This window comes from Stenella coeruleoalba (assembly GCF_951394435.1).
Source record: "Stenella coeruleoalba genome assembly, chromosome: 17".
NCBI classification, from domain to species: Eukaryota; Metazoa; Chordata; class Mammalia; order Artiodactyla; family Delphinidae; genus Stenella; species Stenella coeruleoalba.
Genome location: NC_137163.1, coordinates 72,810,880 through 72,835,173, shown reverse-complemented (window position 1 = coordinate 72,835,173; position 24,294 = coordinate 72,810,880). Strand labels below are relative to the sequence as shown.

Genomic DNA, 24,294 nt, shown 5'->3' with positions numbered 1-24,294 from the left:
TGTGGCACGCAGGCTCAGTAGTTGTGGTGCACGGACTTAGTTGCTCCGCGGCATGTGGGATCTTCCCGGACCAGGGCTCAAACCCGTGTCCCCTGCACTGGCAGGCGGAGTCCTAACCACTGCCCCACCAGGGAAGCCCCATTCTTCTTTATTTTACATTAATGTCTTACACTTTTCTCCCTGCTTAGCATAATTCTGTGATCTTTTAGTGGGATTTAGGAAGGGAGGGGGCATTAAGCATGTTGGCTCAAATTGCCATCTGTAAGTCTTATTGGTCAGTTTGTTCTTGGTTTTCGTCAACCAGGTTTGCAGAGATGCGCTCCAAAGATTGGATTATGCTTGAAAGAGTGAATATTTTCTTTTCTAGGGTTAAGAAGAGATCTTGTCTGTCTCTTGATACATTGAGATGTTATTCTCAACCTTGCACTTTAAGATCACCTGGCAGGGGTGGGGAGGGCTTTGACAAAATGCTGGTGTCCAGGCCACACCTCCAGAAGTTATGATTTGATTGGCCTGGGATGGAGTCAGTCATCAGCTTTCATAAAAGCTCCCTGGGTAGTTTTGGTACTGAGAGTGCTGAGAACAATCGCTCTTAAAATAATGGGTGGGTGCATGTCCTAGGTCTGTGAGTGCCTTTGGAATAAGGAAAAAGGAAGAAAAGGAAATAGAAATAGAAAAGGAAATAGCAGAAAGGAAGACACGATAGAGCTGAGGAAAAACAGTGAGGAAAAACAGTGGGATTTAGTGCTGATTGCCGGCTCCACAACTGAATGTCTGTGTAACCTCACGTTACCTCTTTGGGGCCTCATTTCATTCTTTATAAAAGAGCAGTAATGACACCTACCTTGTGGCATTGATGCAAGAGAAATTGCATGTGAAAGCAAATGTTTGTTATTATTATTTTTTTTTAAAAGGAAAGAAAGAGAGAAAATGTCATGTTAGAAAAGGGAGAGAAATGACACGAAAGAAAGTAAAAATCATAAGATTGAGAATAATGATATGCCTTTTGTTGGCTACCTGACCTTGGCATGAATTTAATCAGTTATTTTTTCATGGTGAGAAACTGCAGGGGACAATCCAGGAAGGGGGTCCAAAGGGGCCTTAATCTGGGCCTCAGACCATTGCATGCTTCCTTAGCTCTAAGGGCAGTGACAATTCCAGTGATCAACTCACAGATTTCGCTCTCATTAAATGTAATTCATATTTCCTGCCTATCCTCATATTTCCTGTGATTCATATTTCCTGCAGTGTAAACTCAGGATTGGTGAGCAGGTGGTGCAAGTCCTGAAAAAAATCTTGCAATCTTTTTTATAAAGTTTGTACAAAGACCTCATGTTTTACTAAAGGCAAAAGAGATCCCTAGCAGGAAGATCCATTAACCTCTGTACTTTGCCTTCTTAGGTTGATTCCATAAATAACACATTCATAGATTTAATTAATATGTGCTCAGTACTATTAGATTTTGTGAGAAAACAAGGATCCTGCTTCTTCTTTCCCTTCCTCTTCGTAGTGAGTTGAACTATGCACCCCTAAAATATATATCCAAATCCTAACCCTAGTGGGGTATTTTCTCTGACACCAACAAATTCTCTAATTCTAAACACCAAAACTGGGTGTTCAACAATTCAGTTCAATTCTGACACTAATTGCCCAGGATTAGTACAGACCCCACAGGTTAAGGGCCTGGAGCCACCAGAAGCTAGAAAGGGTAAGGAGGGATTTGGAGTATTTGGAGGGAGCACCGTTCTAATGACACCTTGACTTTGGACTTCTGGTCTCCAGAACTGTGAGAGAACAAATGTTTTTGTTTTGAGCCACCAAGTTTGTGGTAATTTGTTATAGCAGCCCGAGGAAAGGAATACACACTTTATTATACCCCTCTCCTTCTTCTCCTTCTTCAGCTTAATCATAATGTTTAAGAAATTCTTCTTGTTCTCAAAAGAGATCTAATTATGCTGAAGTAAAGGACACCTATTCCAGTGGACGTTAAATGGTATGCAAGTTAAGTGACCAAATAGGACCACAAGATGGGGATGCCACAAGACACCAGGTGACCAAGAGCTAAGAGTGCATACAATAAGTACAGGGAGGGCAGGGACTTTTTTGGGCTCAGAGTCAATGTTTCTCTTGATTAAACTTTCCTTGATCCTGAGAACAAGCTTTCTTCATGCTCTGGAAGATGTACCTCATTTAGCAACATCACTTTGGTCTCTCAATTCTGACCCTCCTGCTAGACTCTTCTAGGTCTAAGTTTTTTTTCAGATCATGTTTCCAGCGTGTTTTATACGTGCCTGCCTCCTAAAGTGAGTTTTAGAATGTATGTGACTTAAAGATGGCAGATAAAAATCACTGGGTTGTTTAATCTCTTCTGAGAGACCATGAGAAAGTTAAGACCCACATTTATGAAATGTTTTTTCATGTTTGGAAAAAACGTGTACTTTGAATTTTAAATTAATAATTATTTTCTCTTTTTTCTAAATAAGAATCAGTCAGTCACTACTGGGTGACTTCATGGGGAGAAAGCAGAGTAGAAAGCTCCGGGAATCTACCCATCCACCAAAACAGTGACTGAGCTGGCAGGAACTGTCAGCCCTTCCACGTGTTGAAGCGGCTTTTGAGGGGATTTAAAGAGACAGGACCCTTTTTTTTTTTTCTCCCCTGCAGCTCTTCTGGGAGGCAGACATTTAAGGAAATCTGGCTGCAGAGATAACAGAAACATGAGGGACCACACAAAGCAAGGAACACACCTGTCGCTAAAATAGTTTGGAAAAGTTCAACAAGCAAGATTCAGCAATCCCTGAGGTGTGGGAGAACTAGATCTCTAGAGTTGAGTTAACACACTTCTCAGAATATCCAGTTCTCAACAATAATAACAAAAATACAAAATATACAAGGAAACAGGAAAACATGACCCATTCACAAGAAAAAAAGAGTTTGACAGAAATCAGTCCTGAGGAATTCCAGACATTGGAATTATTAGACGGAGGTGTTAAATCTGTGTTAAATATGTTCAGTGGGCTAAAAGAAACCATGGGCAAAGAACTAAAGGAAATCAAGAAAACAATACATGAACATTGTTGGTATGAGAATACCAGCAAAGAGATAGAAATTATAAAAAGGAACCGAAAAATTCCAGAGGTGAAAAGTATAATAACCAAAATGAAAAACTTACTAGAGGGGTTAAATGTCAGATCTGAGCAGGCAATAAATCGAAGATAAGACAACTGGAATTATCCAGTCTGAAGAACAGAAAGAAAAAGGAGTGAAGAAAAATGAACAAGAGCATGAGGGATGTGAGGGATACCATCAAACATACTCACGTACACATTATAGGAGTCCTAGAAGTAGGAGAGAGAGAGGAAGGGGGAGAGAGTGAGAAAGGGGAAGAAAAAAATTTTGAATAAGTAATGGCCAGAAACTTCCCAAATCTGGAAGTACATGAATATACATGTCCAGGAATCTCAATGAACTCCATGCAGGATAAACTCAAAGAGATTCACACCAAGACACATTATGGTCAAACTGTCAAAACTCACAAAGAGAGGATTTTGAAAGCAGCAAGAGAGAAGTAACTCACGATGTTCAAGGGATCCTCAATAAGATTAACAGCTGGTTTCTCTTCGAAAAGCATAGAGGCCAAAGGCAATAGGATAACATATTTAAAGGCCTGAAGGAAAAAAAAATGTCAAGAATTCTATATCTGGCAAAACTATCTTTCAAGACTGAAGGAGAAATTAAGACATTTCCAGATAAACAAAAGCCAAGGGAGTTCATTAGCAATAGACTTGCTGTAAAATAAATGTTAAAAGGAGTCCTTTAGGCTCAGATGAAAGGCCAGTAGACTGTAAATCTCACCCGTAAGAAAAAATAAGGAACATTGGTAAAGATAGCTACATAGTTAAATATAAAATCTAGTGTCTGGATTTAAAAGTGCATAATACTGCACTTTGGTAATGATTTGTAACTTCTCTCTTTTTCCCATATGATTTAATAGGAAAATTCATACAACAATGATTATAAGTCTATGTTAACGGGCACACAATGTGCAAAGATGTAATCTGTGACGATAACAATATAAAGGGGGAGAGATGGAGACGTATAGGTGTGGAATGTTTGATACTATGGAAAATAAGTTGGTATTATTCGAACCAGGTTGTTATAAATTTAAGATGTTAATTGTAACCCCCCAGGTAACCACCAAGAAAATAACTAAAGAAAAACAAAAACACAGAGAAGACAAGAAGAGGGAATCAAAATGATATACTACAAAATCGAGTCCTACCAAAACATTCTACACTTTCTGAGTACCTTGCAATGGTTTTTATTTATGGGTTCTTACAACCCAGGCTGTGTGAGAGGAATCGGTAACATACTCAACCCTTTGATAGTTTGGAGCACTTAGCTGTGAGGTAGTGTGCTGGGCCAGTTCTACCAGGCCAAGCTAAGACCTTGGGTCAAAGAAGGAGTGTAATAGCGTGGAGAAAACACCAGGCCAGAAGACAGTAGCAGTGGGTCCTAGCTCCCTGGGTTCTTTGCTGCCAGCCAGCCTTGTGACATTAGACAGCTGTCAGCTTTCTTAGCTGTAAAGGGAGGGTGTTGAACTAGATAATTCAAAGGTCTCTCCAGCCCGCCTATGGGCACCAGGGTCTGTGCACAGTCTCCCACTGACAGCGCATGCCCTCTGAATTGAAGAGCACGGGTATAACAGAGACCTCTTTCTACTCATTTCCAGGACAGATGCTCATTCTGTGAGGCTAAATTTAAGAGGGATGAAAGTGTCATGTGGCTGGAAGGGACCTTGCAAAGTGAGTCAGTGCAAGAACAACGACATCTGCAGCAATACTGATGCCGTCTGTCTGTGCAGAGTTTTGGAATTATCCTCAGAGGCAGCACGCCCGGCATGACTTTGAGACTGTGAGTCAGGTAAGACAGACATCAGGTTCAGATAAGTGGATATATATATTTTTTTAATGTAAATCATTTTTTAAAAAATTTTATTTATTTATTTTTGGCTGTGTTGGGTCTTCATTTCTGTGCGAGGACTTTCTCTAGTTGCGGCGAGCGGGGGCCATTCTTCATCGCCGTGCACGGGCCTCTCTTGTTGCGGAGCACAAGCTCCAGACGCACAGGCTCAGTAGTGTGGCTCACGGGCCTAGTTGCTCCGCGGCATGTGGGACCTTCCCAGACCAGGGCTCGAACCCATGTCCCCTGCATTGGCAGGCAGATTCTCAACCACTGCGCCACCAGGGAAGCCCCAGATAAGTGGATATTGATTGAGGGTCCTCTGTGTGCCAGGCCATGTGCTCAAAGCTTCACACAGGGCATGAAGAGTGAGTCCTGCCTTTAAGGAGCCCACGTAGAACATCAGGCCCGGTTGAAGAAACCGGCACTTGGAGAGGTCAGGTTTTGTGAATGAAATCACATGAGTTAAAGAGGCATAACTGGGGCAGGGAGACAGAGAAGGGGATCAGGCTGCTGCTGGATCTGCCAGGCACCATTTTCATGATGTTCAGAAGAGGCGGCTGTAGAACTCCTTTTGGATAAACTCTGAGCTGGCGCACCTGACTGCAGGGATTTTGTTCTCATCGGTAGCCTGAACAGCTCACGTCAAAGTTAACACTTCCTTCCTCTTGTTCTATTTAATTGAAAAACACACAGTCCCTGCCCTTTTTCACTTCTGGTCAGTGGCATAAGTTCCTCATTCAGCACTTTGCAGAGCACACAAATACAGCCCCCTCTGGGCAGGACAAGGTGGAGGAGGGAAAAGCAGAACTGCCAACCTGGGCCCCGTGAGATCTCAGGGCCCAAGAACCACACACGTTCTAGAAGCAAGGCTTGCAAAGCTTGTACTTTCTTCATCTGGAGGTGAAGAAACAGGCCTGTTTCTTCTCCTGGGCCATGGTAAACACTTAATTTTTAAAAAAAGTCTTGCTGTCTCTTTAACCATCACATGAACTCTTATCTAATTATTGCAGTGGGCTTTGCATGGACATCTATTTTAACTTGCTACCAATTTTGTCACATTTTTGAAATCATTTTGTGTCCCTTCCTCAAGGACAGAATTGTATGGTCAATAAAGAATTAAGCGTAGGGACTATAGCAGACTGAATTGTGGCCCCCAAAATATCAGGACCTAATCCCTGGAACCTGTAAATGTTACCTTATTTGGAAAAAGAGCCTTTGAAGATGTGACTCAGTTAAAGAACTTGAGATGGGGAGAGTTTCCAGGATTATCCAGTTGGGCCCTCAGTGCCATCAAAACTGTACTTAGAGAGGCAGAGGGAGATCGCACACACAGAAGAGGAGAAAGCGACGTGAATATGGAGGCAAAGATTGCAGCGATGCAGCCACAAGCAAAAGAATGCTAGTGGCCCCTAGAAGCTGGAAGAGGCAAGGCAAGGATTCTCCACTGGAGCCTCTGGAGCGGGCATGGCCCCAGGACACCTTGATTTCTGCCCAGTGAGACTGAGGTTGAACTTCTAGTCTCCAGAACTATAGGACAATAAATTTCTGTTGTTTGAAGCCACCAAAATTGTAATTTGTTACAGTAGCCACAGGAAGCTAACACAGAGACCAAAAAAAAAAAAAAAAAAAAAAAAGCTTAGGCCTCTGTTGTTAGAGCAGTCTAGCAAAGCGTATAGAATCCCTTCTCAGGAGAATGGATTCAGATCATCAAATAAAACACGTAAGACAGTGCAGAAAGCCAAATATATTGACACACTGTTGTTAGAACATAAGAAAACAACTCTGCACAGCTTTGAGCACAGTAATCAAGATGACACAGTTCAAATATAGCCAAGCTAGAGCTGATCTCATTTCTGTAAAACACCACTGTGATGGCCACTGTGGTCCAGCTTGAATCACACACGGCATCGTGGACTGGCCTGCAGGGGAGAAAGGTTGAGTTCACGTGTGATCTACTGGGGGGTCGAATACCCACTGCTGTTTTGAAGTGGTGAGGAAAGTAAGGGGTTCCAAGATACCGACAGTAGCTGTAATGTAATCATGGAAGTGTCTGGTGTGCTCTGGTGACTCAGTCCCAGGGATTGCTAGGCACTGTGGTTTGTTGCCTACTTTTGCAATCAGAGGAAATACTGAATTTCAGACGGTGAAGCTCAGGCTCAGAGGGAGAAGCAGCAGGAAGGGCAGCCTGAACAGCCACAGTGAGCGTGGAGTTGGGGCCTGGGGAGGCCAAGGAGGGCCGGCCAGGCCTTTTTAGGGGTGCCAGCCTGTGCAGGAGCTGGACCCCTCACTCGGGCGCCCAGAGAGGCAGCAGGCGTGGCTAATTGGACAAGCTGTCGGGTCGACTATGAAATATGATGGATTAACAGCCGAGGCTGGCGCTGTGACCTGCTTTCAGACACTTATTTAGAAGTTATATTGCTGGATGCTTCCTATAATTTGTGATGATGTTGATTGTGATAAATCGTGGGTTTCTGGCAGACTCCCCCGGCCTGCTCCAATGGCTGAACAGAGAAAATGTGTAATTCTGTGGGAACATTCATGCCACGAATGAAAGCGAGGATCTGCCTGTAACAACAGAATGCTCAGTCAGTGAACAAAGTAATTAAATCGAGCTAATTAAATCACAATAAAAATAATTTTAATTTAATTAATTTCTCTGCACTGATTGAACATTATGTTGCAAGCAGGAGGCTTTCTGAACACTAATAGAATTTAGGGGCTGGGGCACCGAAGTTGTGGTCACTGGTGTGGTATGTGGGTCACTGTTGAGGGAATGAAATTAAACACGTTTAATGAGATGCTGAAATGTTGCCTGAGCCACAAATAGAAAATGCTTTTGGAATTAAGATAATGGGGGCTTTTCCTCTCCCAGTTAGGTTTCTGTACTAACCAGGGCCATACATTTGGTAATCATTTTTAAGGGTCTAGATAAATTAGATGGTGCACAATTTGCTTTACTTGTTGGAGCTGGTGGGAAACCTCAGTAGTGCAGAAGTACCAGGGACACTTACCTGTTGTCACCCCTCTCCCCAAGTCCCTGGTAGCTAAGAAAGGCTCTAGAAACGTTTGAACTGGAATCCTGTGGGGTCCTCAGTCAAGGATTAAACAGGTGGCAATGGGTTTTTAACAGCAGCATGAAAGATTTAGGTGAGGCATATAGAAGGACTTTCTATCTGCCAATAACCAGTTACTTCTTGAAAACCAGAACCACGGATCCCTCCCATCCCTCATCCCCTTATCCCCAGTGCTAAGCAGAGAGAGCCTCAGCCTAGCTGGTACTCCAGTATTTATTATGAAATTAAATTATTGAGTTCTCGAGGAATTTCTTTCCTTAGCACCTGAAAATCAGGATGGATACTCTTCTTCGGGGGTTGCTTAGACATTGTTCAGTTTATGAACAGGAGGATGCCACACAAGGCGACCTCTCAAGGTCACCTCCCCAAGACTGATTTTGTCATGGAAGCAACCCTGGAATTCTGAGTACGTGTTAGCAGGCGCTCAAGTAATTGCCAACTGTGACTTTCCAGGAGTCCTATGCTTTGGATTCCAATATTATTTATCATGCACGTTATTTTAATTAATATTTTGTGTGCGTGCCAGCACTTGAACCAGACCTCATTATGACTCGTCGGGGCACTGCATTGTTTGCTGAGTGGAACTGTTTTCGGGATGCAGCTGGCTTCCCTCCCCAGCAGCCAGGAGGGCAAAAAGGGCAGCAAAAGCCTCTGCTGCCACCACAGTGTGAGCCTGGGTCCTAGATGCTCATCAGCAAGGAGCTCTTTCTCCATCCAAAAGAGGGGGGTGTGGAGATGCCCCTTGGGAGGGCTCTGGGCCCTGAATGAGGTACCAAAGGGGGAAGGATGCGGGAATCAGCGGTGTCTGCATGCTGCAACCAGCCTCGGGAGCGAGGGGTGTTCATGTGCCTTTGAAGAGAGAATTGGCACCTTTTCTGTTGTCTGTTGTTCTGTAATTGTGCAAACAGTGTGAAATCCAGGCTAGCACAACGCCCAAGAGCTCCAGCTGGCCATTCAGCTCAGCTCGAACAATGACGGAAGACCCCCTGCTCCCCCAAACGTCTGCCCGTAGGACGTGTGGGCAGGTGCCCTTCTTCCCGGCAGAGCTGTCCCCGAGATTAGCACCTGACATTTTCCAGGAGATGTTTGTTGTTCCGAAAGGAGAACTTCCAGCTTGACCTGCATCCCTGCCAATCCTTTCCCCACCTCCACTGGTTTCAGTCCCACCTCCATTGTGACCCCTTCCCTTCCCAGCACTTCCTGGGTGCCTCCCTCCCTCCCTCCCTCTCTCCCTCACAGGTGCAAACGGCCATCTTCACCAGCAGGAAGGGACTGATGGTGCAGATGGTGCAGGTGGACTCCTCCCTCTTTCTAGAATATCTTTCCTTTTCTAGTACCTGATCTTAGAAAGATGCTACACACCAACGTGAAGCTTCATGTCCCAGTTTTGCTAATGAGAATTAAAACCCTCAGATTGGCTTTAACCCCTTTCCCTCACTCTCATAGACTCCTAAGATCTAGTTCTATTCATCTCATATGTTATTCTGCTTCAAACAATACTATCTAACCTTCCTTTGAGGTCAAAGAGGTACCCAGCAATTTCCTAAGCTCTTATCCGCACCTTTAGTTCTCACAGAAACTCTCTCACGTAGGTGCTATTTGGATTTCCTTCTTATAGATGGGGAAATGGTAGCTTGTAGAAGTTCAATAACTTACCCCCCATCACATCTAGTAAGTAGCAAAGCTGCTATTGGAATCAAGGTCCTTCTCTTTTCAAAATCCCTCCTCTTAACCGTCAGCTGCCATGGAAATGAATCCACGAGTGAGATATATTGTTTCCCTGTCCTCCTCCTTTCCTGCCCAGCACACAGCTGCTGAGAATACACAAGTCGTTTGTCTGCGCCCAACTCCACGATCTTCCCCCAAATCCTCTTTCCCAGCTCGGAAGGCTCTTTTACTGAACGAAGATCTTGGACCAACTAAGAATGTTAAGACATTTTTTTTTTCTCTTGTAAATTAACTAACACTTGCATCTGTATTGGTCCAAGGATTCTGTCACAGGAAGAAGTCTCTTTAAAGGATTTGACTCTCAGACCCTAAGGTGTCTTGCACGCGGGTCTTGAAAGCCGGCTCAGGTTCTGCACATGCCCGGCGGCCGTGGGGCTCAGCGGGGCTGGACCTGGTTTCCTAGATGACTGTCCCACGCCAGCCGCGGGCCCTGGACCAGCCCGTTCAGCTCCATCTACCCACCTGGAGAGTTCCTCCTTGATATGCCTCTCTTTGATCTCTCTCTCTCTTTCCCCCTGTTCGTTTTCTCTCTTTTTCTATCCGAATCGACTTTGTCAACTCTCACTCCCGTTCCTGTGCCAGCCCCTCACTTCCTGTCATCTTGACTGTGCCGTTGGCGCCGTTCTCCGTTGTGGCCTCTGCCTGCTTCGTGATTCTCTGCTGAGAACGAATAATAACAGAAAATCCAAGAAGAGGGAATATTTACCAGTTCTGAAATGGCTTGAATTAATGAAATAATATTCGGGGCCATTTAGGTTGAACTGGTGTAATTGTAGTTTGCAAAGTAGAAGAGTAGCTCATGCAGGGATAGCATTTTGTGCTATCTTACTTTCAGGTTTTTGTTAATCCAGTAGGTTTGTTGGAATTAGAGGGCTGCTGTGAAAAAAAAAAAAAAGAAGAAGAAGAAGCCTAAGCAACCTGCTGGCTTGAGAACAGCCTTGTCAGACTAACAGGTAGCTGCACGTTTAGCCTTTATCCAGCACACAATCAGGGCAATCTCCAGGGCCTGTAGAAAGAGTATTGAACTGTCGACACAGGACATTTTTGTTGAACGTAGTCCTTTTGATTTCATCTTCCCAGGCTAATGTAATAAAAACAGACATTAGGGAATGCATTCATCTCAGTTTGATAGGGACCATCGTGAATCCCCAGCAACGTGTTCAGTCATAAAGGTTATCCAACTGCTGGAAGTGACCGGAAAGATGATTGTAGATCCAGAGGTTGTGAGCACCTCCCCAGATGGGGGCGGGTAACTGTCACTGGAGCAGGCCCATGTGAGACAGAGTAGAGACACGCTCTTGCTACTAGGAGGATATTTAACTTCTCAAACATTTCAAATTTCATCCACGAGCCCATTTTCTCTAATTAGCACAACTTTGAGGGGTTATCTCAAAGGAAGAAGAAAGGAAAACAAAGTGGAAGAATCTTGAACTTGTTTTTGCTGAGCCAATGGTCATTTCTATGGAAACAGAAATGGAGGCAGGAAGCGGCGCTGGTCAGAGGCCTGGTTCCTGTCGGCTTCTCGGACTTTCCATATGCTCAGATTCCATACTCTGACTCTGCAAGTTTCTGACCTCAATGGCGACCAAATGCAAAGCACAGAGCTTCGTGTAACTTGAGAATTTAGGAGTTTTCTCCCAAACAAGAAGCTCACAGAAGTTGGGCTGATTCCGGCATTTGAGAGCATTCAAACTTACTAAACCTAATTTCTTTAACTGATTGTAGCGTTCCAAGTTTGCTGTGACACGGTAAACATTACTCCCAATATTTATTTGTGTGGTTGCTATGGTGATCTTTTCCATGCACTCGCTGAAGGCCACTGAAAAGGACTGCTTATCCTCCATTAATTTTGGTCTGCCTTGAGTTTATAGGTAGCGTGTTGCTGGGTGTTTGAGAACAGGTGAGTAACTGCGGATTGAATTTGAAATGTAGTGTATAAATATAATTCCTCAAACTAAATAAAGCATGACCTGAAATTTCTTTGAGATTGAAGAGGCTTATGTCTCATTGTTCTAATAATCACTGTTGAATTCATTGTATTTTATCCTTTTTGTTTACTTGTGTATTCACTCAGCAAGCTGTCACTGAGTGCTCACTGTGAACTGGGATTCAGGCAGCCGATTCTGGGAGCTTACACACAAAGGACACAGTCCCTGCCCTCAGGCCGGTTACAGTCCAGAAGTGCTTCCAAGACCAGGGGGATGGTTACAATGTAGTACGATAAACACCAAGATAGGGAGATGCCCAGGGTACAGTAGGAGCCAGGAGGAAGCCAGAGATCCAGCCGTGTGTGTACACGCGTGTGCTCATGGTGTTTGGAAATGCATAGTTTAAAAGTAGACTTCCTCCTAAATGGGAAGGAAATCCAAAAAAGAGGGGATATATGTATACGTATAGCTGATTCACTTTGCTGTACAGCAGAAACTAACGCAACATTGTAAAGCAACTACACTCCAATTAAAAAAAAAAAGTAGCCTTCCTGGTGATGATGTCTAAAACAAATATGGAAGGATAATAGGACTTGAGATAATGAAAGGGAAAGGGATTACATTCTAGATAAGAGCAAATGGCATTCCAAGAACTACACGTTACTTTGTTAATGAGTGCTACCCTTACTTAGGGTTGTGCTGATGGATGAGTCTGGAGAAATTGGCAGTGCTGTTGTGTTTAATTCCAAGGGGTTTATTTGTTGAAGGAAGGGAGGGAAGGAGGGAGGGAGGGAAGAAGGAAGGAAGGAAAGAAGGAAGGAAGGGAGGAAGGAAGAAATGACAATAGGAGTATTAAAGAATAAAAAAGGACCTAAGCCTCACACTGGTCAGAATGGCCATCATCAAAAAATCTATAAACAGTAAATGCTGGAGAGGGTGTGGAGAAAAGGGAACCCCCTTGCACTGTTGGTGGGAATGTGAATTGATACAGCCACTATGGAGAACAGTATGGAAGTTCCTTAAAAAACTAAACATAGGGCTTCCCTGGTGGCGCAGCGGTTGAGAGTCCGCCTGCCGATGCAGGGGACATGGGTTCATGCCCCGGTCTGGGAAGATCCCACATGTCGCGGAGCGGCTGGGCCCGTGAGCCACGGCCGCTGAGCCTGCGCGTCCCGAGCCTGTGCTCCGCAACGGGAGAGGCCACAGCAGTGAGAGGCCCGCGTACCACACACACACACAAAAAACTAAAAATAGAACTACCATATGACCCAGCAGTCCCACTACTGGGCATATACCCTGAGAAAACCATAATTCAAAAAAGAGTCATGGGGCTTCCCTGGTGGCGCAGTGGTTGAGAGTCCGCCTGCCGATGCAGGGGACATGGGTTCATGCCCCGGTCTGGGAAGATCCCACATGTCGCGGAGCGGCTGGGCCCGTGAGCCACGGCCGCTGAGCCTGCGCGTCCAGAGCCTGTGCTCCGCAACGGGAGAGGCCACAACAGTGAGAGGCCCGCGTACCACCAAAAAAAAAAAAAAAAAAAGAGTCATGAACTACAATGCTCACTGCAGCACTATTTACAATAGCCAGGACATGGAAGCAACGTGAGTATCCATTGACAGATGAATGGATAAAGAAGATGTGGCACATATATACAATGGAATATTACTCGGGCATAAAAAGAAACGAAATTGAGTTATTTGTAGTGAAGTGAATGGACCTAGAGTCTGTCGTACAGAGTGAAGTAAGTCAGAAAGAGAAAAACAAATACCATATGCTAACACATATATATGGAATCTAAAAAAAAATAAATGGTACTGATGAACCTAGGGGCAGACCAGGAATAAAGTTGCAGACGTAGAGAATGGACTTGAGGACACGGGGAGGGGGAGGGGTAAGCTGGGACGAAGTGAGAGAGTGGCATGGACATATACACACTACCAAATGTAAAATAGATAGCTAGTGGGAAGCAGCCGCATAGCACAGGGAGATCAGCTCGGTGCTTTGTGACCACCTAGAGGGATGGGATAGGGAGAGTGGGAGGGAGACGCAAGAGGGAGGGGATATGGGGATATATGTATACACATAGCTGATTCACTTTGTTATAACGCAGAAACTAACACACCATGGTAAAGCAATTATACTCCAATAAAGATGTTTAAAACAAAAAACTAATGTTTATTTTCTGCTTATGCCTGGTGATTTTCGTTGTCTATTATGTCTTTTAATGTTTAACCTCTGAACCGAGTTTCCTCATTTATGAAAAAGAGATGTCCCTCCACCATCGGGAAGTCGTGAGGGTCAGATGAGATGCGGATGTAAGGTGCTGAGCACCGTCCCCGGCACATTACTGCTGCTCAATGAAAGTGGTTATTATGATGATGAGCGTGGAGGATGGGCTGCAAGGTGCGGGATCCGAAACAGTAAAGACGCTGTGAGAAATGATGGCAGCCTGAGATGGGGTGGAGAGACAGCAACTGCTGTGAAAGATACTTGGGGAGGCAGAATCAGCAGGGCTAGTGGCTGATGATGTGCCGTGGTGAGAGAGAGAGGAGAGTCAGCAGCTTCTAGGCTGCTTCTGCCCAGGAGCATGGGGGTCCCTCCACTGAGATGGATACGGAGGGAGCCGCGGGCAGTGTTCATGAAGTGAAAGACCATACAATACCCAAACCCAAATGGTCTGTAGAGCTTGTTTTCAAAACTAGACTCAAATCGGGAGCGTGTGAAGCAGTGCGTGTGCTAGCGGGTGGGATGCAAAGACATCTCAGTGGGGGTGGATTTGCAGCGGTTCCTCCCAGATGACCCTCCCGCAGGCCATGTGACCACCTGCACCTCCTACTCAGAGACACTGGGCCTGTGTCTCTCCAGCTCCCTGGCCACCTGTAAGAGACAAGCCTCTCTCTACCTTCTCCCATCAGCCCAGGTTTATCACCTTGTCACGTGATCTGTGATGCTGGTGACCTTTGATCCTCCCTACACACCAGATCCAGCGTCATTTCATATAAACCTGTAGCTGGGGAGAAGCAAGTTCGGGGTCCTGCTTCTTTGTGTTCTAGCCAGAGCAATAAAATATATTCCCAATACTAATACCACAATTTAAATTTATTATCTTTGTGCTTTACAGTATCCATAGCAATAAAATCTATTCCCAAGAGTATCATTACAATTTCCAGCTACTTAAGGAATTATTTTTGTCTACATTTTAAAGCCACAGCAATAAAATTTAATACCAACAATAATACTACAACTTTGCATGCCCTTAAAATTTGTCATAAATGATTATTGTGAGGAGATTGTCAGAAAACATGTAAATGTTTCCAGGGGAAGCAGACTTTTCCGTTTGTCTCATGGGGAGACCCAGATTCTTCACAGAGCGTCAAGAAGCATCCTCCTTCCCGATTAGCCAGCAGTCTGGTTGAGCATATCTCCTAAGTTTTTCTTGAATCATCCCACTTCTTTGTCCTCGCACCCCTGGAGCTATGTGCCACCGCTGTCATGTAGGGAACCCTTCTCTCCTGCCTGGGGGACAGCGTGGCCTTTCACTGTCCACTCTCCCACCTCCCATCAGTTCTCCTCACAGCAACTTGGATTACATTTTCCAAACACAAATCTTGCCAGTTTCAAGGAAAATATGGGGGACAGAAAATAAGTTATATGACCGCAAAGAAGCAATCAGACAAATGCAGAATGTGGGGCACTGAGCAGGACAGATGACCTGGTTTCTCTAACAAATCAGTGGCACGCAAGAGAGAGAAGAGGGAAGAGAGGGGATTGTGATGGAATCAAAGAGGTGTAAGAACTGTCAACACAGTGACCAAGTGTTATCTGTGGGCTGAGCGTGACTCCTGATTTCAACAAGCCAAGTGTATACAGACCTTCTGGAGAAAATCAGGGAAATCTGACCACGGCGTGGACATTAGCTGAAGAGCTACTCTTAATTTTGCCTGCACACCCTTCTGTTCGCGAAGCGAAGGCTCTCTCGGTTAGAGGTGAATTCTCGGGTATTTACAGAGGAAGTGACATGATGTCTTTGTTTTAAAATACTTCAGCCCTCTCCTTCCCCAGAGTGGATGGGTGGTGTGCATAGATGAGAATCAAGCTCGTCAAAATGTTGGTAACTGTTGAAGCTGGGGCATGGCGGAGTGGGTTCATTATGTATTCTGTCTACCTTTGTGACTCTTGGGAAAGTAGCCTAAGTAAAAGTAAAATTTCAAGTGAATAGGCCAGATGAAGCATTTGTTTTTTTCAATAGTAACTGATTTATTTGACAAAGATACTCTTTCTTCACCTACTTCAATTCAACAGATTTTTTTTAACGAACGCCTACCTCATACAAAATTGAATAAGACTCAGCTTCTGCCTCTCAGTACCATCTGGTCAGAGAGGAGAAACTTACATTTGTGAAAAGATAACTGATACTAATACTAATATTAACACTCGTACTCATACTCATACTAACACTAAGAGCTAAATCGACAATATGCAAAACAGTCAAGAGCTATCACAGAGAAATTCAAGGTACAGAACACAGCGCATGGTATGCTACTTCTTTTTTATTTTTTTATTTTTTTTGCGGTACGCGAGCCTCTCCCTGTTGTGGCCTCTCCCGTTGCGGAGTACAGGCTCCGGACGCGCAGGCCCAGCGGCCATGGCTCACGGGCCCAGCCGCTCCACGGCATGTGGGATCCTCCCGGACCGGGGCACGAACCCGTGTCCCCTGCATCGACAGGCAGACTCTCAACCACTGCGCCACCAGGGAAGCCCTATTTTTTGAATATGTAAGGAGAAAAATAAGAATTGCTAGTTTTATTTGATTATGAGTGAGTATAGAAAAAGTCAGGAAGGACACATAAGAGACTATAAAAAATCGATACCTGTTTAGGAGAGAAGCAAATGAGGGACGAGGGAGGAGCTTTTACTGAACACCTTCTCATGCTTTCTGGTGTTTGAAAACATGTGAAGGTATTATTGCATATCAAAAATTTTAAATAAAAAGTAAAATAAGCTCTCAGCTCCTCCTCCATATCAGACCAAGTTTTTCATATCAACCCTTTTTTGGGGGGGCTTTCCTGGTGGCGCAGTGTTGAGAGTCCGCCTGCCGATGCAGGGGACGCAGGTTCGTGCCCCGGTCCGGGAAGATCCCACATGCCGCGGAGCAGCTGGGCCCGTGAGCCATGGCCGCTGAGCCTGCGCATCCGGTGCCTGTGCTCCGCAACGGGAGAGGCCACAACAGTGAGAGGCCCGCGTACCACACACAAAAAACAAACAAACAAACAAACAAAAAAAACCCTTTGGGAATTCCCTGGCGGTCCAGTGCTCAGGACTCGGTGCTTTCACTGCCCAGGTCTGGGTTCAATCCCTGACCAGGGAACTAAGATCCTTCAAGCCGCACAGCATGGCCAAAGAAGAAGAAGAAGAAGAAAAAAAGTTAAACAAACAAACAAAGAAAACTTTGTGTGGTCCTGTTATCCTTGGTATATAGTGCATAGTCCTTGTGGTGGCTTCTCAGGATGGGCACAGTGTGGCGTCTGCATCCTCTCACCTCATTCGTGCCCGTCACACGATTGTGCAGGCTCCCAGCTCAGCCAAACCTGCTCTGATGCGAAAAGCCAACGAGCTCTTTGTTCTGCCTGGTTCATCCTCGCTCCCGCCTGGCCTCACCAAGCCCTGACCATTCAGGTTTCCCTGAGATGCCACATTCTCGGGCAGCTCATTCGACAACTTGCTTTAGTCCCATATGTCTCTATTTTGGTAAGGAAATGCGTCTAATTTGTAAGTAATTGTCTGCTTTCATCTTTGATACTCACCTGTAAACTCTACGAGAGCCAACTAGTCTCATTGTCTCCTGTGTTCCATCACCTATTTCCAACCCTCCTGTCTAGTGGGAGTTGAATATAGAATATTTAATTTCAGGGGCCACAGTTGTAGAGAATAAAGACACGGTCAGCTTGCATGTGTATAATGTGTAGCGTGCAAGAGAAGATAGCATTTCTGTGAGAAAGGAAGATGGAGAGAAAGTGCTAGAAGGAGCAGACAAGGAGTGGCATAAAACAGCACCACAAGAAGTGACCCAAAGAATACTTTCTGAAGCAGAGGTCTTCTTTGAATCAATGTAATGGAGGGCACCCGAGAGAGGAAAGCTATGGGGAAAAATGGAAGTCCCGAGCTCATGGGATGCAGTGGGGATCACCTGGTGTGACACACGTGGAGCCCTGGGGAGGGACCTGCCCGTGAAGCTGCTCAGGGCTTCACTCCTCCGAGCGGCAGGAGACAGGCCAGCCTCACTGCAGCCCCTCATGGACCTCCACGTCAATGATTTCTCTAGAGCTGCCCAGGGTGGGCAGTTATGGGTTTAATCCCTGGGTTCACTCCGTAGGACGGGACGTTCTTGCCCAGTGCCTCTCCTGTCTTCAGGAGCTGGAAACTGCACTGTCTGTTCAAGGCTCCTGAGTTGAGGACAGAGGATGCCTTTTCATGCCTGCTTTTCCCCCTCACAATTCTGATTCTGAGCAAGTTACTTTCTATCACTGAGCTTTTATATCCTTGCTTCTGTTCTGAGTGTACAGGCTGTTGAGAAGGTGCCCTCATCTGCTCGGGCTGCAGAATACCACAGACTGGGGGCGGAAACAACAGAAACCTGTTCTCTCACAGTTCTGAAGGCTGGAGGTCCGAGATCAAGGTGTCTGCAGGGTTGGTTTCTCCTGAGGCCTCTCTCCCTGGCTTGTGGGTGGCCGTCTTCTCCCTGTGTCTAAACATAGTCGTTCCTTGATCTGTACCCTGATCTCTTCTTCTTATAAGGACACCAGTCAGATTGGATTAGGATCTACAACCTTATTTTACCTTAACTACCTCTTTAATGACCCAGTCTCCAAATAGAGTCCCATTTTGAGGAACTGGGGGTTAGGACTTCAACACATGAATTTTTGGGGGGTGGGGGGCACAGTTCAGCCCATAACAGAAAGCTAAATGAAAAACTGTATATTAAAACTTGGATATAGCAGGCACTTGATCAGTGCTGGTTCAATTTGTTGACATTTTCAGAATGGCTGTCGTCAAAAAGAACACAAATAACAAATGTTGGCAAGGATGTGGAGTAAAGGGAACCTTGTGCACTGCTGGTGGGACTGTAAATTGGTGCAGCTACTGTGGAAAATAGTATAGAGGTTTCTTAGAAAATGAAAAAACGAAAAATGGAACTACCATATGACCCAGCAATTCCACTCCTGGATATATCTGAAAATAACAAAAACACTAATTTGAAAAGATACATAGACCCCAATGTTCATGACAGCATTATTTACAATTGCCAAGATATGGAAGCAACCTAAGCGTCCATCAACAGATAAATGGATAAAGAAGATGTGGTACTTATATACATATGTAATGGAATAGTACTCGGCCATAAAAAAGAACAAAATTTTGCCATCTGCAGCAGCATGGACGGACTCGGAGGGCGTTATGCGAAGTGAAATAAGACAGAGAAAGACAAATACTGTATGATATCACGTATATGTGGAATCTAAAAAATACAACAAACTAGTGAGTGTAACAAAAAAGAAGCAGACTCATAGGTATAGAGAACATACTAGGGGTCACCAGTGGGGAGAGGGAAGGGGGAGGGGCAAGATAGGGGTGGGGATTAAGAGGTGCAAACTATTAGGTATAAAATAAGCTACAAGGATATATTGTACAACACGAGGAATATACCCAATATTTTATAATAACTATGAATGGAGTATAATCTTTAAAAATTGTGAACCACTATATTGGACATCTGTAACATATAATATTGTACAGCAACTATGTTTCAATATAAAAAAGAAAAAAATGTGTTGCTGCGTGTTGCTGCCCCGTATTTCGCTGGGATAACCTATGGTCCATGAGCGGGTATTACTGCAGCTCTGACTGGGCTGAACTGGCAATCAGACTTTGTTTCCTTCTGTTTCCCGCCCAGCTCCCTCACATCCCACGCCTGCTGTACCACCACTGGCAAGGGGCAAATGAGGGCAGAGCTGAGAACTTTTTAGCTGCAATGCTGCTGAATCAAAAATGGACTTGGTGAGTCTCCTCTGACCACATATTGTTAGGGGTTTCAGGACATCGTCCAACTGTTGTCTTACTGGTCACATGCCCTGTGTCACTGGAGCACAGGTTCACAATTGTCATCTTAAGAACGAAGGAAAATCTGTCCTGAGCCGATGGGGTTGCTTGCGATATCTTCACAAAATAGCCTTTCGGTGTTTCTTCAATTAACACAAAAGGAAGTAAAGAGCACCAGTAACAACCACTGAAAATATAAAGAAAAAGGGAGAGAGAGCTACTTGGTTCCGAAGATGAGAAAAGTGAAAAGGTCTTTTGAAAATTCTGTCTCTGTCCCCGCCTCTGTCCCAGGTCAGAGCAGCAGCAGCTCTGGCTCTGGGCCTTTCCTCTCGCTTTTCTCTCTTCCTGGTCCCACGTTCCTGCATCCTGCAAATGCCATCACCAGTTATGGATTCCTCTGAGTGGTGCTCTGGTGGTTCTCGGTCACTCAAAATGTCCCTCCGGCCAGGGTTCATGGCTGTGGGCAAGGCCTGCCGGTTGGCACCCCAGCTTCTTCTGAGGAGAAGCAGGCAGAGGCTTTCAAGCCCATGGGCTGTTGGTCTGCAACCTTTGACTCTCGAAGGCCCCTTCGTTCTGCCGTCCTCTGCTCTTCTGTTTAACGGCAATTGTAAGTGTTCAAGGGGCAGCCACGGAGGGGAGCGGCCTCAGCTAATGGGGCTAAATGACGAAATAAAGGTAGACATTTTCTCTCTCGTGCACAGCCCTGTCTATTCCAAGAGCATAAATAATGAATTTGAGGGGGAAAAAAATGAAGCATGAAACCTAAATGTAGGTTTGAAGGAAAGAAATTTTTAATTCTAGATTTTGGGGAAACAAAATTTCTGGTTGCAATTTTGAATAGTCTTGATGGATGGAGTTGGCGGACGGTGACCACAGCTGCAGCGCAGAGAGGTCAGATGGCTTGCCAGGAAAGAGTGAAAACTCAGGGAACTGTAATGACGAGAAGCCCTCAAAGAGCTTTCAGGGAGCAGACAGACATGCTGAGAATCCTGGGAGCCACTGCAGTTAACATCTAGAAACAATCGTGGGACATCCTTGCCTGAAATACAGACCGACAGTGCAGTAGTACACTCTCAGTGTCTAGAGCATGGGCTCACAACAAGCAAACAATCTGTGTAGCATATAAATGTATGCAAATATGTATACATTTGATATATTTATATATTTAAATAAATAAATATATATATACACATACATACATATACAGTGTACGTGTATTAAATCTGTGCTGGTTAGAATAAAATCAGATGGGGAGGAGGGTGGCAGATCCCAAGTTTTTCTAGTCTCCATCCGAGCTGGGAAGGGACCAGGTTCCTGTCGTGCCTTGCCTGGCCCAGCCGCTCTCTTCCTTCTGTGTAAACTGTGCCACGAAGGAAAAGGGAGGCTGTCACCTTACTCAAGCAGCTACCAAGCTCTCTCTTCTTCAGCTGAAAAGAGCCTAAGATTTTTTTCTTTTAAATAGTATAGGATCACTTTAAATAGCCAGGTGGTCATGGTCAAAAGATGTTCTAATATTTATGCAGAGTTCATGGAAAGGAGCTCACAGCACTCTCAGGATTCTTACCAACCCTCAGGTGTTGCTGGGTGAGTGTGAGTGTGTGTGTGTGTGTGTGAGTGTGTGTGTGTGTGTGTGTGTAGGATGGCGGGAAGGTTGGGAAGGCGATGGAAGGAAGGCATGATCTTCTTTTTAAAACAAGCTGATAGGGAATTCCCTGGTGGTCCAGTGGTTAGGACTCGGTGCTTTCATTGCCAAGGGCTCGGGTTCGGTCCCTGATCAGGGAACTAAGATCCCACAAGCCGCGCAGCTTGGCCAAAAACCCAAGCCCAAACCCAAACCAAAAAACAAGCTGAGGCGATGAGCATTTGTGCTTTTGCATCGTTTCCAGTAAGAAAGAATCCATATAGTGCAGGGGTCCCCTACCCCTGGGCCTCGGACCAGTACTAGTGCACGGCTGTTAGGAACGGGCCAGCACAGCGGGAGGTGAGTGGCGGGCTACGAGCGAAGCTTCCTGTGCCGCTCCCCATTGCTCCCCATTGCTCCCCATCGCCTGCACCATTCCCCCGCCCAACCCCGCCGTCTGTTGAAAAATTGCCTTACACAAAACCGGTCCCTGGCGCCAAAACGGTTGGGGACCACTGATATAGTGGACTCCTAGTTGAGTGCTCTGTCAGGGAGGACAAAAGACAGGAGGGGGAAGGGGGCTGGTCTCTTTTGCTGGCCGTGCTGAGGCCTTAGTTGGCAAGGATTTGAGAGGACAGGCGGAGAGGTGCTGTGTCACGCCGGGAGGGCTGGCTGGCTGGTCCCCACCCACTCCCTACCTGCTCCCCACCCATCCTGGTGTCAACTCCAAGCTGGAACACCCTCAGCCTTGTTCAGTGAGCTTATTTGACTGATTCCGTAGCTGCAGTGTCATACCAGGATACCCAACCAGAGTGCCACGTGATGTGAGAGCTTGCCCTCGTGGCGCTGGCCCCTGGGGTGTAGGACGGGGAGGGGGCGTCACTTCTTCTCTGTGGCTTTTCGGGCCTGCCTGGTCTGGCTGCTGTCACTCTGGGTGGCACAGAAGATGGATCAAGGGACAAAAAGAACTCCTGCCAGGCTTGAGGTGTCGCAGGAATTCTATTTCCTGTCCCTGCATTTCTGTCTGGGTCTGATCCTGGTCTTGGAGGGGAGTCAGTAAACATGACCCCAGAAGTCTTGGCGTGAAAAGAAAAAACCCACAACAAAGCAGACTTTTTTTTTTTTTGGACAGACTTTCCCTTTACCTGAAGTACAGGTTTGTTGACTGTCAGGCAGTGAAGCTCGCACAGGTAGTCAGTCCCTTGTGTGGCCGGAGAATCTGCCATCTGGGTCTTCCTTTCCTGTCAGCCCTCACCCTGGTATCTGTTTGCTCCCAGAGTGTCCTACAAATCACAATAAGCGTGAAAAAAACACAGATGAGCCCCCAAAGGTGCTACAGCCTAAGGTGATTTGGGAACACAGGGGACAGTCCTGCCATCCAGCGGCCAGTATCCTGGGGTTTGATGGGTGTTTGTGAGATGGAGGTGACAGGACAGCGGGAGGGTGGAGAGCAGGTGGGGGACAGCCAGTGGCAGCATTTCAGAGCAAGATCCTGCCCTAAAGAGCTTGTAGCCAAGCTTGTAGCTCGTAGCTTGTAGCTTGTGGGCTCTGGGATGAGCCGGGGCCTCTGGTTGACCTGTCCATTTCAGCTCAGTGTGTGAGGCTGTTGGCCGGCAGTTACTGTGCAAGAGGAACCTGGGGCAGAGGACGAAGAGGAGAGGAAGCCACGTGGGTGAAGCCGAGCTAAGCAGAGAACGGATGAGAGGTGGGAGAGGCCCGAAATCAGAAATGAGAGTGCAGGAGAGCGGCAACGAGGAAGTGAGAACGTGGGGTTCTGCAGAGAGGCGTTGTGATTTGGGGGCGGAAGACCTGGGTCTCACCTCTGCCCTTTATGAGCTGGGGAGCCTTAGGAAAGGGATTTACCCTCTCTGAGCCTCCATTTTACCCTCTTGAAAGTAGAGCCGATAACCTCCGTCCTCTCTCCTTCATAAGGATGGTGTGAGAATTAAATGAAAACATGAAGACCTTGTAAGGCAAAACTCACGCTAACACCCTCCTTGGCCAACCATTGGTTGGTTCAACAAATTTGGTTAAAGAAAGAAAGACACAGGGGAGTACAAAACAGAACATAGAGAGAAGCTGATTAATCAAAGGAAGCAGGAGGGAGCCAGGTGGAGAATTAAGAAAGAACCAGATGGTGATGGTGTTGGCAGAGACACCAGACTCACTTGAAGATGCAGAAAGAGTGATGGGGTCCAATGGATGAGCAGCGATACCCGTGCTTAAGAGCTCAGTGTCAGCCCAGTGAGTGAGAGACAGGGCCCGGAGCAGGGGGAGCAGGGGAGAACCCCCACGGTGGAGACGGCGAGAGAAAGTCAAACAACACTTGGTCTTAGGAAGCCTAAAGGCAGAGGCAGGAGGTCGCACACCGATGGGCAGACAGATGAAGTCATCTCGGGTGGGGTACAGTAGACAGTGAGGCAGAATGATGCAGGCTACCTTAGTTGAAATTTAGGGTAGCTGAGATCTTTATCCAAAATGGTAATCTAAGAAAGGGACGTATTTTTTTTTTTCAGGAGAGAAAGCCTTCACTGATTTGCTCTGAATCCAATTATTTGGTCCAAACTGGAAGATGAATCACGTGTAAGAGAGTCCAGAGAAGGAGAGTCCCATGTACAACTCAAGAGGAGGTGGGTCAAGCTTCTGTAATTCAGTGTCATGAGAGGTACAGGAAGAGGCTCTGGAAGGAGGTGACAGCACTGTTTAGCCTTCCAGGAAGGGGGCCAGTGAAACTGGGATGATTGTAGTTGATTTAAGGGGTAAAAGTTGAGAGGCACAGGACAAGCGAGGTTGAAACGGCTTCTCTGAGAGGCCCTTTTATTCCCAGGCAAGACGTTGCCGCTGCTGGGTTCAAGGGGGGTGGGAGGGATGATGGATTGCC

The 24,294-nt window shown here is 45.9% G+C and overlaps 1 long non-coding RNA gene across 1 annotated transcript in view; it reads left to right on the top strand.

Annotated features, from left to right (window-relative positions):
• The window catches only part of LOC307176202, a 108,182-nt gene extending 84,134 nt beyond the window's left edge, over window positions 1–24,048 (top strand). Inside the window, exons 3-4 of the long non-coding RNA XR_013824643.1 lie at window positions 4,733–4,923; window positions 23,930–24,048. This is a non-coding gene — a long non-coding RNA (uncharacterized lncRNA). The remainder of the gene's footprint in view (window positions 1–4,732; window positions 4,924–23,929) is intronic.
• The last annotated feature ends 246 nt before the right edge of the window (window positions 24,049–24,294 follow it).